The sequence below is a fragment of the Narcine bancroftii genome, chromosome 5 (genome assembly GCF_036971445.1).
Source record: "Narcine bancroftii isolate sNarBan1 chromosome 5, sNarBan1.hap1, whole genome shotgun sequence".
NCBI classification, from domain to species: Eukaryota; Metazoa; Chordata; class Chondrichthyes; order Torpediniformes; family Narcinidae; genus Narcine; species Narcine bancroftii.
This window is the reverse complement of record NC_091473.1, coordinates 60214232-60231248: the sequence shown is the minus strand read 5'-3', so window position 1 is coordinate 60231248 and position 17017 is coordinate 60214232. Positions and strand designations below refer to the sequence as shown.

General features: G+C 46.3%; 1 protein-coding gene and 1 long non-coding RNA gene across 10 annotated transcripts in view; one reads left to right on the top strand and one right to left on the bottom strand.

Annotated features, from left to right (window-relative positions):
- Window positions 1–17017, top strand: part of pappa2 (pappalysin 2) — a 406366-nt gene that overhangs the window by 53199 nt on the left and 336150 nt on the right. Inside the window, exon 1 of one of the 8 annotated variants that reach the window (XM_069937529.1) lies at window positions 9414–9474. The exons of the other annotated variants lie outside the window; for them this stretch is intronic. The gene's annotated coding sequence lies outside the window, so the exon portion shown is untranslated. Of the gene's footprint in view, window positions 1–9413; window positions 9475–17017 lie in introns of those variants that run through there. 8 annotated transcript variants of the gene reach the window in all.
- Window positions 3485–16044, bottom strand: LOC138763421 (uncharacterized). 2 transcript variants are annotated; one of them, XR_011357549.1, is made up of 3 exons: window positions 15695–16044; window positions 8654–8842; window positions 3485–5282 (listed from the first exon to the last, which is right to left on the bottom strand). It is a non-coding gene; the product is annotated as an uncharacterized lncRNA (long non-coding RNA). The 2 variants fall into 2 exon arrangements; XR_011357550.1 differs by lacking the exon at window positions 15695–16044 and adding an exon at window positions 13067–13224.

The following is a 17017-nucleotide window of genomic DNA, read 5'->3' as shown; positions in this document are numbered from 1 at the left end:
GACCTCAGTTTTCTTCAGGCTGACTTCCAGGCCAAACATTTTGGCAGTTTCCGCAAAGCAGGACGTCAAGCGCTGAAGAGCTGGCTCTGAATGGGCAACTAAAGCGGCATCATCTGCAAAGAGTAGTTCACGGACAAGTTTCTCTTGTGTCTTGGTGTGAGCTTGCAGGCGCCTCAGATTGAAGAGACTGCCATCCGTGCGGTACCGGATGTAAACAGCGTCTTCATTGTTGGGGTCTTTCATGGCTTGGTTCAGCATCATGCTGAAGAAGATTGAAAAGAGGGTTGGTGCGAGAACACAGCCTTGCTTCACGCCATTGTTAATGGAGAAGGGTTCAGAGAGCTCATTGCTGTATCTGACCCGACCTTGTTGGTTTTCGTGCAGTTGGATAATCATGTTGAGGAACTTTGGGGGACATCCGATGCGCTCTAGTATTTGCCAAAGCCCTTTCCTGCTCACGGTGTCGAAGGCTTTGGTGAGGTCAACAAAGGTGATGTAGAGTCCTTTGTTTTGTTCTCTGCACTTTTCTTGGAGCTGTCTGAGGGCAAGCGACAAGTCAATCTGTGGCCCTGGGTGAGGTGTGTGGTTCTGAGGATGGTTGAGATCACATTAGTGACAGAGGAAAGAGGTCCTGGGCATGGAGCGTGTAAGAAAACAAATTATTGGAGGACAGAACTTGTCTTGTTTAGTTTGTAACCAGCTCATTTCCATTGTCATGCAGTGCCTTGTTCTGAAGGATGAAATCAACCTCTGCACTCTAAATGCTGAAAGAGAGAGGAGTCTTTCTGCATCAAGGAATGATGTCCAAAGAGATCACAAAGAGGGCAGATCCTGGAATCCTGAGCACACAGTGAGCTGCTGGAAGGCATCAATGGGTCAGGCAGCATCTGTGGAGAATAATGGTCTGTCTGTATCATGGGTCAGGACCCTTTGACAAGACTAAGATTTAAAAAAAAGATGAAATTGCACACAGAAAGGGGAGGGCACAGAGTTGAGATGCAGGAAGACAGACAGTGTTAGAAGCAGAGAGCCAGAGGGATAGATCAACAGGAAGGGAGAGGTGGTGAGGTGAAGGAAAGTTGAGAGAGAAGAAAATAAAGTGAGTAATAATAATAATAATAATAAAAAGCTGGAAATATGAAATTAAAACAGAAATAGCTGGAAGCATTCAAGAGGGCAGGCAGCATGTATGGTGCAGAGTTCATCTGATCTGAAGTTTATGGATTCAGTCTGATTCTCAGTGTAATGAGGATGTGCGTACAGTTGTGTGGCATCTCCTGAATAGAGATTGCTGCGTTGTGTCAGACACAGGAGAAGCTTCAGCTCCAGACTTACTGCGGATGAATCAGTTGATTCTTTTATTCTAAACTGTACAACGCTAAGTCTACAGACAGAATGGCTTCCCAAACTTCCTGTCCACCGTCACGGAGGTATAAGATGACAGCAAGTGAGTGAGTTTGGACCAGCACTCGCTCTGTGGGAGCTGATGGACTCCACCTTTGGTTGAGTAAGATTTCTGGAATGATGGCTTACCAGCTGAGTTGGACTGGGTGGACCTGCATTTTAGACTCCATGAGGAAGGACATTAACCCCTTCATCTTCAAACAAAAAGAGTACAAGGAGGATATCAGGAATTGGAGACACATATCATTGTTAAACGTTGACTACAAATTCCTAACCAAAGCTATCACCAATCGAGTCAAGTCTGCCTTAGGGCTAATGATCCACACAAACCAAATCTGTATGGTTCTGGGCAGGAAAATCTTTGACAGCATCATACTGCTCAGAGGTACTATCACCTACATACAGGGCAGGGGGTGGTCATCTCTCTGGTCAGCTTAGATCAGTAGAAAGTTTTTAACCAGATATCACACACATACACAATGGATATGCTCTCCAAAATAGGCTTTGGGGAGGGAATCCAGAATTGGATTAAACTTCTCTACACAGACATCCACAGTGCAGTCTAAATCAATGGATGGGGAACAGATAGCTTCCTCATCAAGTCTGGAGTCAGGTCAGGTTGCTCACTCTCTCCTGTCTTATTTATGTGCTGCCTTGATCCCTTTGCTGAATCCATCAGGAAGGACAAAGGCATAAGAGGGGTGATGTTGCCAGGCAGCGGTGGTCAAGGCCTCCTGTACATCGATAACGCTGCTATCCTTTCTTCAGGCACTTGATTGTTCTGCAGACTGATCAGCATCTGTGACCAGTTTGAGTCTGCATTGGGGACGAGGATAACTGGAAGGAAAGCAAGGCAATGATCTTTGGTAATTGGCTTGACTACCTGGAGATGTTGGGGATCTGGCTTAGAGGGGCCGAGGTCAGAGCAGATTGCAAAGGGCCACCAGAAAATTGGGTCTGTGGGTATGGTGCACCCTCTCAATAGCGGGGAAAAACCTGGTTATCAGGTGCGAGGGCTTCTTTGTACAGCTGTAGGTATGGCTCACTACAGGGGCAAGGTGACCAAACATGGCCCCCATCCTAATGACTACCTTCATGCATGGCTATATCAGGGTGTGCATAGAAACAAAGTACACTACATGCTGCTTTGTAATGAGGTTTCCCTGGACCGATTGTCATGAAATGTCCCAGTCAGCTGGACTTGGCCACTCTACCGATCCTTTGTAGAAAAGGTTTTCCAGACAAACACTTTTGGCTACAAGTCCATCAGGCAGTGGTCAGCATGGAATGTCCTACAGATGCTGAGGACAAGGACTGAATGGACATGGTGGGGTGATTCCTGGGACAAACCTTCCACATCATCTGGCAGAATGCCTCATTGTTAGTGCTCATTAACAAGCACCAGGACTTTTCCTAGGTGGACCAGATCCAGCCCTCCAGCTTAGATCCTTCTTATACAATAGAAATATTACCTACAACACACATTGTCTCCAAGATGACTGTGGAGAAATGGAGACGGTCACCCATCACCCCCCCCCCCCCACCCCACCCTTTGCAGATTACAGATTTGGTAAGAGTGTGTGGAGAAGGTGCAAGGGTCCTTGTCATGGTTCATCCCCAGCACCAACATGCAGTTTCATGGCTGTTCCCATGTCACATGCAGAGACAGACACTAGAGCTGCTGGAAGACCATCAACTCAGTGAAAGACATCCTTTGATCTGCCCAATATCTGTTGGTCTTTCAGCACACTGAGATGTCAGTGAGGGAATGCTGCCACCTGGACCATTCCAGGCTGCAGAAGAATACATGCTGAGCAACGCGAGGGCACTGTGGGGAAGGATCACAGTGTAAGCCCTGCCGTTACTAGGTATTGAGGGAGTGAGATCGAGGGGAAGGCCCTTAAACAACAGAGGTGGATTAACGACAAGGTGCCATAGTGGTACCAATGCTTTTAAATAGAGAATGAATGTGACAATGTTCATTGATGGGAAGGTATGGATATGACACTATGGATGTAAAAAGACTTTGAAATTTTTTTTGTAAATAATTTATTGTGAATAAAATTTATTTTGGGGAAAAAATATACTGGAGAGGCTTCAGCTTCAATGCACCTGTATTCCTGCAAGGAACAGAACAATCCCAGGCTGTGCTTGGCCTGGCCTGATCATTAGTAAACTGCATTGGGTCACTCTTGCTGAAATAGTAGCTCCTGGATCTGATGACACCCCACCATTTGGGTTCATGACTGGCTGACTTGGGAATGGAGCTTCCATGCACCACTACTAGAAGCTTCTTAGTCACCTTGGTGACCATGCTGATGCCCCCAACATGTTAAGGTCCACACAGTCATGGTTGATTGCTAGCGAAAAGCTTCCTGAGAGACAGGATGTTTCAGAGTCAGGGCATGTGGCATCCTCTGCCATTGCCATGTCCCTGAGCTGGTTGAGCTTCTTTGGTCTTCTGGAGGATTCCAAGTTGTTGACATTAGTGAACTTGAGTCAGTCCATGATGATTTTGCAGCTTCATATATCACTGGGTTAAAAGATTTTGTTCAGGTGGAGCATTGCCAAACAGGTCCAGCACACCTGAGTAATATTGGGTGAGCATGGAGATGGTAAATATGTGTGGGTATGCCTCCATTTCGAATTGGCAGACTTCTGGCTGACGTTGTTGGATGATGACTCACTTTCCATCTCCTACATGAGCACGTTCTGTTTGGGCCAAGGCCCAAAATGTTGGTTACGTTTTACATGCAATTGATGCTGCGTGAGTTTCTCCAACATGTCTGTGTATTCTCTCTGAAATGAACTGGGGTTGTGCAGCTGGAGAATGCAGATGGCTCAGTGGTATGACAGGTAGAACCACTGCCTCACAGAGCCAGAGACCTGAGTTTGATCCTGAGTGTTTGCAAGTCTTCTGTGTGACTGTCTTGGTTTCCTCTGAATGCACTGGTTTCCTTCCATATCATGAAGACTTGTGGGGCGCTGGGTTAATTGGCCTCTAAATTGTTTTCGTGCATAGTTGAGTGGTGGAATCTGTGGGAGTTGATGAGAATGTGGAGACAACAAAGAAAGGGAATTAAGACAGGACACTAGTGAAGGGCTGGTTGATAGTTCGTGCAGTCACAGTGGGACCATTTCTGGACCATGTGACTTGATGATTCCACATGGTGGTTCTGGGAATCTTTCCAACTGCTGATCCAGTCTCTCTTGTCCACCAAATGGATCTTTTGGACTGAAAGGAGGGAAGAACACACAAGGAAATAGGAGTAAGCCACTCTGCCCCTTTAACCTCCTCCACCATTGAAAATGATGGGATTTGATCTCATCCACATTGCCAGCTTCACTGAGCCCTCAATCCTCCCACTCTTCAAAAGAGCAGAGGAATTGAGGAATGTGTTAATATTTCTCGCCATCTGCCCTTGCGAGGTGAAGATCTCTGCAGAAGTAATCTATCTCCATCTGACCTGTGGCAGTGAATCCTGAAGCAGCTCTCTCAGCAAGTCTGCCTAATGCCATGTCCCCAATGGATTCATGTTACTCAGCAATAAGCATTCTTCCTTGTTGGCCATAGACCCTGGATGCATTCTTGTGTTGTTCAACTCTGCCCCACTTGTGCAAAGTGCAGGAGCTAATTTCCTCTTGCAGTCAGTCCCTGGAGTTGCTTGATTCAGCGATGGTCAAAAAAACGTGTGGAGTAATAATTTGTCTCTGTGCCAGGATAAATATTCATCTCCCTTGACTGCCTGATGCTGTGAATATATATAGAGTTGGAAAAGGTATCCTAGTTACCTCTGGATAGTGTTGGGGCTGCATGCCCAACTGCTGACAGTTGAAATTCTTCTGAAAAATGTTTGCAGTGCCAGAATTCCAGTGAGCTAGATATAGAAAGAAGTCAGGTTACTTGAAACAATAGACTGTTCAGTTCAAGTTTTTTGTTCCTACCAAGTTTGGTCCTCATTGAGGAAAATTTCAACCTGATGAATAATGGTTAAAAACACCTCTTTAATCATGGGCAATGAATAGCCCAGGGGGATATTTCACTTCAGGGGGAAATCTCACTTCAGGGGGAAATCTCACTTCAGGGGGAAAATCTCACTTCAGGGGGAAATCTCACTTCAGGGGGAAATCTCACTTCAGGGGGAAAATCTCACTTCAGGGGGAAAATCTCACTTCAGGGGGAAATCTCACTTCAGGGGGATATTTCACTTCAGGGGGAAATCTCACTTCAGGGGGAAATCTCACTTCAGGGGGAAAATCTCACTTCAGGGGGAAATCTCACTTCAGGGGGAAATCTCACTTCAGGGGGAAATCTCACTTCAGGGGGAAAATCTCACTTCAGGGGGAAATCTCACTTCAGGGGGAAAATCTCACTTCAGGGGGAAAATCTCACTTCAGGGGGAAATCTCACTTCAGGGGGAAAATCTCACTTCAGGGGGAAATCTCACTTCAGGGGGATATTTCACTTCAGGGGGAAATCTCACTTCAGGGGGAAATCTCACTTCAGGGGGAAAATCTCACTTCAGGGGGAAATCTCACTTCAGGGGGAAATCTCACTTCAGGGGGATATTTCACTTCAGGGGGAAATCTCACTTCAGGGGGAAATTTCACTTCAGGGGGATATTTCACTTCAGGGGGAAATCTCACTTCAGGGGGAAATTTCACTTCAGGGGGAAATCTCACTTCAGGGGGAAATCTCACTTCAGGGGGAAATCTCACTTCAGGGGGATATTTCACTTCAGGGGGAAATCTCACTTCAGGGGGAAATTTCACTTCAGGGGGAAATCTCACTTCAGGGGGAAATCTCACTTCAGGGGGAAATCTCACTTCAGGGGGAAATCTCACTTCAGGGGGAAATCTCACTTCAGGGGGAAATCTCACTTCAGGGGGAAATCTCACTTCAGGGGGAAATCTCACTTCAGGGGGAAATCTCACTTCAGGGGGAAATCTCACTTCAGGGGGATATTTCACTTCAGGGGGAAATCTCACTTCAGGGGGAAATTTCACTTCAGGGGGAAATCTCACTTCAGGGGGAAATCTCACTTCAGGGGGAAATCTCACTTCAGGGGGATATTTCACTTCAGGGGGAAATCTCACTTCAGGGGGAAATTTCACTTCAGGGGGAAATCTCACTTCAGGGGGAAATCTCACTTCAGGGGGAAATCTCACTTCAGGGGGAAATCTCACTTCAGGGGGATATTTCACTTCAGGGGGAAATCTCACTTCAGGGGGAAATTTCACTTCAGGGGGATATTTCACTTCAGGGGGAAATCTCACTTCAGGGGGAAATTTCACTTCAGGGGGAAATCTCACTTCAGGGGGAAATCTCACTTCAGGGGGAAATCTCACTTCAGGGGGATATTTCACTTCAGGGGGAAATCTCACTTCAGGGGGAAATTTCACTTCAGGGGGAAATCTCACTTCAGGGGGAAATCTCACTTCAGGGGGAAATCTCACTTCAGGGGGAAATCTCACTTCAGGGGGATATTTCACTTCAGGGGGAAATTTCACTTCAGGGGGAAATCTCACTTCAGGGGGAAATCTCACTTCAGGGGGAAATCTCACTTCAGGGGGAAATCTCACTTCAGGGGGAAATCTCACTTCAGGGGGAAATCTCACTTCAGGGGGAAATCTCACTTCAGGGGGATATTTCACTTCAGGGGGAAATCTCACTTCAGGGGGAAATTTCACTTCAGGGGGAAATCTCACTTCAGGGGGAAATCTCACTTCAGGGGGAAATCTCACTTCAGGGGGAAATCTCACTTCAGGGGGATATTTCACTTCAGGGGGAAATTTCACTTCAGGGGGAAATCTCACTTCAGGGGGAAATCTCACTTCAGGGGGAAATCTCACTTCAGGGGGAAATTTCACTTCAGGGGGATATTTCACTTCAGGGGGAAATCTCACTTCAGGGGGAAATTTCACTTCAGGGGGAAATCTCACTTCAGGGGGAAATCTCACTTCAGGGGGAAATCTCACTTCAGGGGGATATTTCACTTCAGGGGGAAATCTCACTTCAGGGGGAAATTTCACTTCAGGGGGAAATCTCACTTCAGGGGGAAATCTCACTTCAGGGGGAAATCTCACTTCAGGGGGAAATCTCACTTCAGGGGGATATTTCACTTCAGGGGGAAATCTCACTTCAGGGGGAAATTTCACTTCAGGGGGATATTTCACTTCAGGGGGAAATCTCACTTCAGGGGGAAATTTCACTTCAGGGGGAAATCTCACTTCAGGGGGAAATCTCACTTCAGGGGGAAATCTCACTTCAGGGGGATATTTCACTTCAGGGGGAAATCTCACTTCAGGGGGAAATTTCACTTCAGGGGGAAATCTCACTTCAGGGGGAAATCTCACTTCAGGGGGAAATCTCACTTCAGGGGGAAATCTCACTTCAGGGGGATATTTCACTTCAGGGGGAAATTTCACTTCAGGGGGAAATCTCACTTCAGGGGGAAATCTCACTTCAGGGGGAAATCTCACTTCAGGGGGAAATCTCACTTCAGGGGGAAATCTCACTTCAGGGGGAAATCTCACTTCAGGGGGAAATCTCACTTCAGGGGGAAATCTCACTTCAGGGGGAAAATCTCACTTCAGGGGGAAATCTCACTTCATGGGGAAATCTCACTTCAGGGGAAAATCTCACTTCAGGGGGAAATCTCACTTCAGGGGAAAATCTCACTTCAGGGGGAAATCTCACTTCAGGGGGAAATCTCACGTCAGGGGAAAATCTCACTTCAGGGGGAAATCTCACTTCAGGGGGAAATCTCACTTCAGGGGGAAATTTCACTTCAGGAGTAAATTTCACCTCAGGGGCAAATCTCACTTCAGGGGCAAATCTCACCTCGGGCACCCTTTAGCAAACAGTACTTCTTTTGCATCTGAGTTGACTTTATAAAGTAATTTAATTATTTATATTTTAAAGTGACACCACATATTTGTCAATAAATATACTATCCACTTCAACCAGTCAATTTTCCTGGCAGATGCAACACAAATGCACACCCCTGGGACAGACTTAACAGGTGCTCTAAAGTATTGATACTGTCTTCACCCTTGTTCCTTTACTTCACCAATGTCACACTTTGACCATCTATTCCACAGTGATGAACCACTTATCTCACTACACTCTGTGACAGCTATTGCCCCAGTATTGTGCTTTGTGGAGAGGGTATCTATGCTGGAGATTTCTGAGCTGTGAACGCTGAGTGGCATAGTGAGACAGTTTTTGAGAATTTATGTAACGTACAAAACAGAAACTGCCCAGTTGCTCTGTGCTGGCTGTAATGGCCCTTGCAGATTTCTTCTCATTCCTCTTTATCTTGTACATTTGGGGTGGTCTGTGACTGAATATCTTCAACCAACCAATGGAAAATATGGAATTTCTTCTTTACACTTGGTTTCTATCGCAAGAAAGGTAATTTTCTATTTTCAGATGCTGAAATGGAGAGAGAAAGTTAAATGTCTGCTTTTCTTTCTTAATATTTATTTAGTTCACTGCTCATTCAACTGTCTTATGCAAGTATCTTATTGCTGGTTCAGAGTCTATTAACCTAGTTCACTTCAGGTCAAATGTGTGGTTCTGCATCTTGGCCTCAGTCCAGGTTGCACTTGACTCTGTGTTTGTTGAACACAGAAACAAACACATCACCTTCAAGCCAACTTTGTTGCACTTCTAAGTGAATACCATTTGCCGGCATTAGGTCACTGCTTTCATTATCTTTCTGTTCTTTGCTGATTTAAATGCCTGTTTCAATGAGTTTGAAAGTGGTGATTGTGACTTATCTGGACACCTCTTCTGGCAACATGTTCCAGATATCAACCACTCTCTGTGTTGAAAAATTTACCCCCAATATTCCCATAGAGAACAAAAGGCTCTGTGTGTGCATGTGAGAAAGAGAGCAACAGGTTGGTCTTGGCAGGTAGCATCGTGGGTGATGTCAAGACAAAGGGGTTTTGTCTCATTGGCTGGAGCTGTGTAACAGATGGGTTTGTTGCCAGGGTGCCTTTGTTGTTTGGGGGAATGCCCCACAGTTTCACCTATGGATAGAGAGGAAAGGAAATAAGATGGTAGGTTAAAAAAATGGTTCACTTATGAAATGTTCTTTCTTCTTCTAACATTGGAGAACTCTATACAGCTGGAAGGTTGTAACGTGACATGCAGTTCCTTGAGCATGCATTAGTTCTTGAAGGTTCAAAGGTTCCTTTTATTGTCACCTAATAATATACATCATATACGTCAGAGATACTGAGTGTCCGTGGATTCGTTTCCAGCACTTCTGCAGCCAACTCCAGTTTAAACCATTAGTGAGCCCAAGCTCCAGATCCAAACCTCTGATATGATCAGGAAGCCTTTAGCTCCTGTGGCCCTTCAGGAGCCCTTCTTGCCCTCAGCACCCTCTTGAATCTCGGTTCTGATACTTGTTTCCCATGAGCCACTCTCCAGCTGTCTGCTGTCCATGTGCAGTGGTTGATTAACTATTAGGCTGAGTAGGCTTAAGTGTAGGGGCCCAGAAGGGAAGGGGGCTCCACACAGGAGCAGGAAGGTCGGGCTCCTGGGCAGAAGCAGGGACCTTGGGCTCCCGGCAGGAGCGGGGACGTTGGGCTCCTGAGCAGCAGCAGGGACCTCAGGCTCCCAGCAGGAGCGGGGACCTTGGGTTCCCGGCAGGAGTGGGGATGTTAAGCTCCCAGGCAGGAGCAGGGACATTGGGCTCTACAATTCTTTCAACCTCAAAAGTTCAATCGAAGCCGACCCCCTGCCCCGGGGTTTTTCGACCACCTTTCGATCCCCTGGCATTCTCCTGACCCCTCAGATAGTCCCATCAACCTCCAGGGGTCAATATTGACCACTTTGGAGACCCTTAATATGTTATTTAGTGTAACTTAACATCACCTTATTTTATTCAATGATGGGTGCAGCGGGAGGCAAGGTTAAGGGGAACCTTACTAAAGCTCAGCCTAGGGGCCCAGGTGTGTGGGTCCTTTGAAAGCAAGTCGCCTGCAGCCTCTGCGAGTTTTTAACTGCAAGTCACTACCAGCCCTCAGCTCATATGGGTTCTTGAACTACTGAACCCCTAGTCACTGTTCTGTAGGGCAATCCAATGCTTATCCTTCTCAACAGCGGTGCTCTCCTAATTTCTGGTTCCATGTGTTAGTCCACTGCTCTCCTGGAGTCTGCAACCCATTGTGGTAAGCTGCCCAGCACAGGTGCCACCATCTTGGGCACAAACCTCCATGATGTCAGAATTAACAAAAAAACACCATCACTTCCTTTTACAGGCCATTTAAAACATGTATGGAGCTACCTTCATTGGGATGGGGCAGTAGGACCCTGTAGAGTATTGCTCTGTCTCAGCTCCCCACTCACCCAGGTCTGCACCATTGACAGCTTTGCTTTTACAGCAGATCCAGCAGTACCACCATTTGGTTTTCTTGTGAGTGGCTTGAAACTGGTATTGAGATGTCACTTGTGTAGGGATGTACCTTCTTGTGCTTCCAGATTAAGAGCAGAAGTTATCTCCAAGGAGTCCCTGTCACATTATACATGCTCAGCTTTCTAATTTACATTTGGAAAATTCACTCAGATCTATTTCACATGGTTAGATTGTGCAGATATGAACCAAAGCTGCAGACTGGATCTTTGCTTCCCACATTTATTTTGATTTCTCTAGAACATATCAGCTGCTAATTACAAAATCCATCATTAGTGTTACTTCTGATTGCAGAAGATATTTGGGACATCTCAAAAAGTGAAGCCGAGGGAGAGAGAGAGAGGGAGGACCCTTTGGAAGCAGGAGTGCAGTGAATGGAATGCTGCCAAAGTAAAGTGCTTTCCAAAGATAAGATCACAACTTTGTGATGTTTCTAAGATTAATAAAAAAAATTCCTCTTTTATGCCAATTATGTGGATCTGGTGCACAGTTTTTATGAGTATCAGGGCTGGAATGTAATAATTTCAGGAAATGTGTATTTCTTCTGGGATTAGTGATCTTGATAGAGTGAGTGTGAGATAGAATTACAGCCTTTGTAACAAGAGTGCACCTGTCTGATACTAGAGAAAGTCAGACACTCTCTGGTCCCTCATGTAAAACCCTGCTTGCATGCGTTGACAAGTTCAGCTTGGTATTTTGAGTGAACCATTTATGCTCTGCATTGTGAACGTAGAGTGTCAGCAATTGCACGACAAATGAATGATAACAGGAACACTGCACAAATCAGGTAAAGTGCCAAGAACTTCCTCTACTGGGGTGTTGAGTGTGTAAAAGGTTTAAACCAACACATTGGCCATTCATTTCTACCATGGCTTCAGTTAGACAGTTTGATGAATTGTGTGTATTTTGTAAAGAATGAGATGATGTCATTGTATGCATTATTTGGGTGGAAGCATATTCCATATATGCCAGTGAATAAGACGGTTCTTGAACGTTAAAAATGTCACCCCAAAACCAAGGGTTGTCTTACACACCAAGTATAAAATCAGAACCTTGACAGTGAAGGCTCAGTGCTTCCCTACGCCAAATTGAAGTGAACTGGGATTCACTAGAAATGTCCTATACTGACAACTGGTCCTGCATCCTGGGCCCTCCTCCGGGGGCCCATACATAACCCTGGCTTCCCTCTGAAACCTGTTCATGAACCCGACCTGTGTTGTAAGCTAATAAAAGCGTTAGCTTATCTACGCTACAATTTCATTAGCTTACAAACAAGAATGGAGGCATTGCTTAAGCCCAGTATGCTGTTGATAGACCCCCAGTTCCTCAACGCGGTTTAGTTTGCATATTGGCTAAACTGCTTCCAGGCCTACCTGAATGCTGCCAGGGACGTCTTCCATACAGATGAGCTCCGGAGGATGGCGCTCATCTCAAGGGTAGTGACGAAGGGGTACACAGTCGTCCGAGACTGCCCGATGTACGAGCCTGCTATTGAGGCACTGAAGGCCCACTACATGAAGGCCCTGAATGAGGTCCTAGCAAGGGACCAGCTTACCCTATGATGCCAATGGCCCAGAGAGTCGATTGACGACTACCTGCTGGATCTGCGGATGCTGGTTAAGAAGTGTAGGTATGAGGCTGCCTTGGGTCTCGTCCAGGAAGATGAACAGATATGGGACACTCTAGTCACAGGGGTCCGCTGGAGGTATGCGAAGCAGCGACTGCTTGAGTTGGGAAAGAAGAACCTCGGTAGCCACGTCAAGCTGGCCAAATCACTGGAACAGGCCAGTCTTGAAAGCAATGACCTTAAGGCCAGCGAACTTGCATTCTCGGGTGAGCACGTCCAAGGACTGGTGGTCCCTACTCTAATGGCTGACACTTCCTGAGACTGGGAGTCCTTTTTCTGTGGGAAAGCACAGCACCCCTATGCCCACATCCCAGCCAAAGACTCGGTGTGCTCCAGCTGTGGGAAGAAGGGACATTGGGCGAGGGTCTGCTGCATGAAGGGAGGTCCAGGCAAGTCGACAGCCTATACCGCTCCTGGATCCAATTCCAGCCCCAAGCCATCTGCACCAGACTTGCCCAAGATTGCCCGCTGCGCAATCTGCTGCCTACGGAAACAGCACAGAAAGGCTCGGCGGCCATCTTGTAGTGGCCCAATTTTGAATTCAGCGCCAGAGGAAGAAGGAGGGCAGCCATCTTGCCACGCCATGAGGTTGGCACCATCTTACCTGCACAGGTCGACTCAGGATGGAGGAGGCCACTTGAGGGAAGAACACCGCGTCTCTGGCAACCTGGCTTCGCTGGTCCTCGACCAGAATAGACCTCACCAGCTCAGCAACTTGATGGTGATGGTGAAGGTAAACAGACATTTGACCAAGTGCCTGATTGACACAGGCTCCACGGAAAGTTTCATAGACTCCCGGACTGTGCAAAAATACAACTTAAAGATATACCCCTCTAATTACCGAATCTTCCTAGCGACGCATGTACAGAAACATTGTATAGTTCATCTGTCATTTGAAAGGGGGGACTTTTGTACATTTCACTTGTACATTTTAGTTGAATTGTGTGCTCCAGTATTGTTGGGTCTGGACTTCCTGTGTCACCTTAAAAGTGTGACCTTGGAGTTTTCTGGTCCCTCTTCCTGGTATTGCTTCAGAACAGAGGTCTCTCAAAACCAGGACCCACTTGCAGCCTCTCCATGCTGAACATCATCCCCCCCTCCACTCTGTCCCCAAACCTGTCTGCTGACTGTAAGCCCATCACCACCAAGAGCAGGAGGTACAGCGTGGCAGACAGGGAGTTTATAAAGACGGAGGAGGGGGATCATCAAACCCAGCACCAGCCTGTGGAGAGCGCAAATGGTGGTAGTAAAGGGGGAAAACAAGTCAAGGTTAGTGATTGACTATAGCCAAATAATCAACAGATACACACTCCTGGATGCATACCCCTTCCCTCACATTTTGAATATGGTGAATGATATCGCGCAGTATTGGGTCTATTTGATCATTGACCTGAAAGCTACCTATCACCAGCTGCCAATCTGTTCCGAGGACCACCCATACACAGCATTTGAGGCTAATGGTCGATTCTATCAGTTCTGGAGGGTTCCCTTCAGTATTATCAATGGGGTATCTATGTTTCAGTGGCAGATGGACAGGATGGTGGATGAGAACAGGTTGAAGGCTACCTTCCTCTACCTTGACAATGTCACCATCTGTGGCCTCACTGAGGAAGACCATGATGGCAATCTCCAGAGTTTTCTCCATGCGGTGAGAGCCCTGAATCTCACCTACAATTCTGACAAATGTGTATTCAGAACTAAACGATTAGCTATACTTGGCTACGTGGTGGAGAATGGCGTCATTGGCCCAGACCCTGATAGGATGCACCCCCTGTTAGAGCTTCCCCTCCCCAGTACCACAAAGGCTTTGAGGAAATGCTTGGGATTTTTCTCATATTACGCCCAGTGGGTCTCTCAGTACACCGACAAGGTTCGTCCCCTCTTAAAGGACACCACTTTCCCCCTTTCGGCTGAAGCCCTGACAGCTTTTAATTACCTCCAAAGTTACATTGCGAAAGCTACCATGCATGCAGTAGACGAGAATGTACCTTTCCATGTGGAAAGTGATGCTTCGGACGTAGCCCAGGCCTCTACATTCAATCACGTGGGCAGGCCGATTGCCTTTTTCTCACAGACGCTTCAAGGCCAAGAGCTCCAGAACTGTCTGTGGAAAAGGAAGCTCAGGCCATTGTAGAAGTCATAAGGCACTACCTGGCTGGTAGAAGATTTATGCTCCCCATGGATCAGTGCTCTGTCACATTCATATTCAACAACACCATGAGGGGAAAAATCAAGAATGACAAAATTTTCTAGGTGGAAGATCGAACTCTCCACCTACAGTTTTGATATCGCCTACCGGCCAGGGGCAGTTGATGACCATCCAGATGCCTTGTCTAGGGACGCTGTGCCTCTGTACATGCTGGTCAACTATGGACCATACACAATGAGCTAAGCCATCCAGGGGTCACCTGTGTGGCTCATTTTGTCAAGTCCCACAATTTGCCCTATTCAATAGAAGACGTCAGGGAAATGATCAGGTCATGCCCGGTCTGTGCTGAGTACGTGCCACATTTCTTTCGCCCCGCAAAAGTGCACCTGATTAAATCATTCAGGCCCTTCGAACGGCTCAGCGTCGATTTTAAGGGACCTCTCCCCTTCACGAATGGGAACATCTACTTTCTCTCAGTCATTGATGAATACTCCCTGGAGGAACGAGCAGATTGAAAAAGAGAATAGCATGATCTGGAAGGCTGTAAACTTGCCCTGAATTCCAGACTCGCCCTGGCAGGTTGTCCTCCCCATCGCGCTCCACTCATTTCGGTCACTACTCTGCACTGCGACTAATGCTACTCCTCATGAGCTCATGTTTACATTTGACAGAAGGTCGGCATCAGGAACTACACTCCCAGTCTGGCTCACTAGTCCTGGTCCGGTCCTTCTCAAAAAGCACGTGAGGAGAAGCAAGACCGACCCCCTGGTGGAGTACCTGGATGGCAGAGAGGACACCGTCTCCATCAAGGACCTGGCACCCACCAAAAATGAGAATTTGTTGCCTCAGGTACCCCACGAGCTACCAAGCTGTTTCTCCCCACCCCTGCTTAGGGCTCAGGACACCTGGTTCAGGAGGAGAGTGAACCCCCCTCTATCGTTGAGCCAGAGCCCCAGCCCACTACCTTTCCATCACAGGTGGACCAGGAGACTCAAGGAGTCCAAGGACCCCTGGTGCTAAAGTGCTCCACCAGGATCTCCAGACCTCGGGTCCGCCTGAATCTGTAAATAGCATTATAAATACCTCTTCTGTGTCTATTACCGGCTTCTGATCCTTGTTCTTCATCCACAGACTCTTAATTTTGAAGGAAGGGGTGAATGTAATGAACTGGGATTCACTAGAAGTGTCCTCTAATGACGATTGGTCCCATCTACTGGCCCCTCTCCCGCGGGGCCATATATAATCCTGGTTTCTCGCCTAAACCCAGAACCCCTCTGAAGTCTGTTCATGAACCCTACTTGTGTTGTCAGCTATTAGAAGCATTAGTTCTCCCTCCATTCAAGTGTGAGCTTTTATCTACGCTACACAAATATAAAATTTGGATCTTAACAGCAAAGTCTCAGCACTCCCCCGCAGGGTCCATCCTCCAATCCAACTGCCTTCAGCTCTGTACAGGCTTTAAACAGCCTGTTATAAGAACCAATAATGGTTTATTTTAAAAGTAAAAGGTTCCATTATTGTCACGTAATACTATATTTAGAATGTACCATACATGAAATTCTTTAACTCTTGTCTACTATAAGGCAGGCAGAGAGTCACAATTTTGACCATCATCTCTCACAGAAACGAACAGCATCTAGGTGGTATCCCTTCCAAGTGCTGACTAGTCCTGACAATCTCAGGCATATTCAGGCTATTAGCTTTAAAATATGCTAATAAAATTTAAACCTTTATTGAATAATTTGCTTTTAAAATTTAATGAATTAGTATATTAAATGTGCCTAGCACCATCACTCCACTGGTCAGCTGTAAGTGCCAAATTTGGAGTAGTTTTATACAGTGAGTATAGCTCAAAACTTACATTTTGGGTGAAAATTCAGGGGGTTGTTTTATACAGTCATCTTATACACAGGTATACATAGTATTTTGCATTTGCTCTCAGGGTTGGGGTGTGCCTGCCACTGGCATTTCTCAATTGTCATTTAAGAGAGGGGACAATAAGAGGTAATCACAGGCTTCTCAGGCTAGGAGGTAAAATAAGCCACAATTACATGTATAAAGGCAAGTAAAAGGAATCTTCTTCCATATGTTGAGTAAATAGTGCAGTGCTGGTGAATTTCTATATTGTACCAGTTTTTCATCCCAATTATAATGTACCTTCTGGTACCTTCTCCCCTATTTTATCTAGCTCTATCTTGATCCAATCTGGTTTTTCCCTTGTTTAATAAAAATCTGATAGATACCTTAATTGTGCTGTTCTATAATTATTTTCAAAGTTTGGTAGCTGCAAACCACCTTGTTTGTACCATTCTGTTAATTTATCTAGCGCTATCCTCGGTTTCTCCCCTTTCCATAAGAATTTTCTTATTATTCTCTAGTTAATTGAAGAATTTCTCTGTTAAGGGA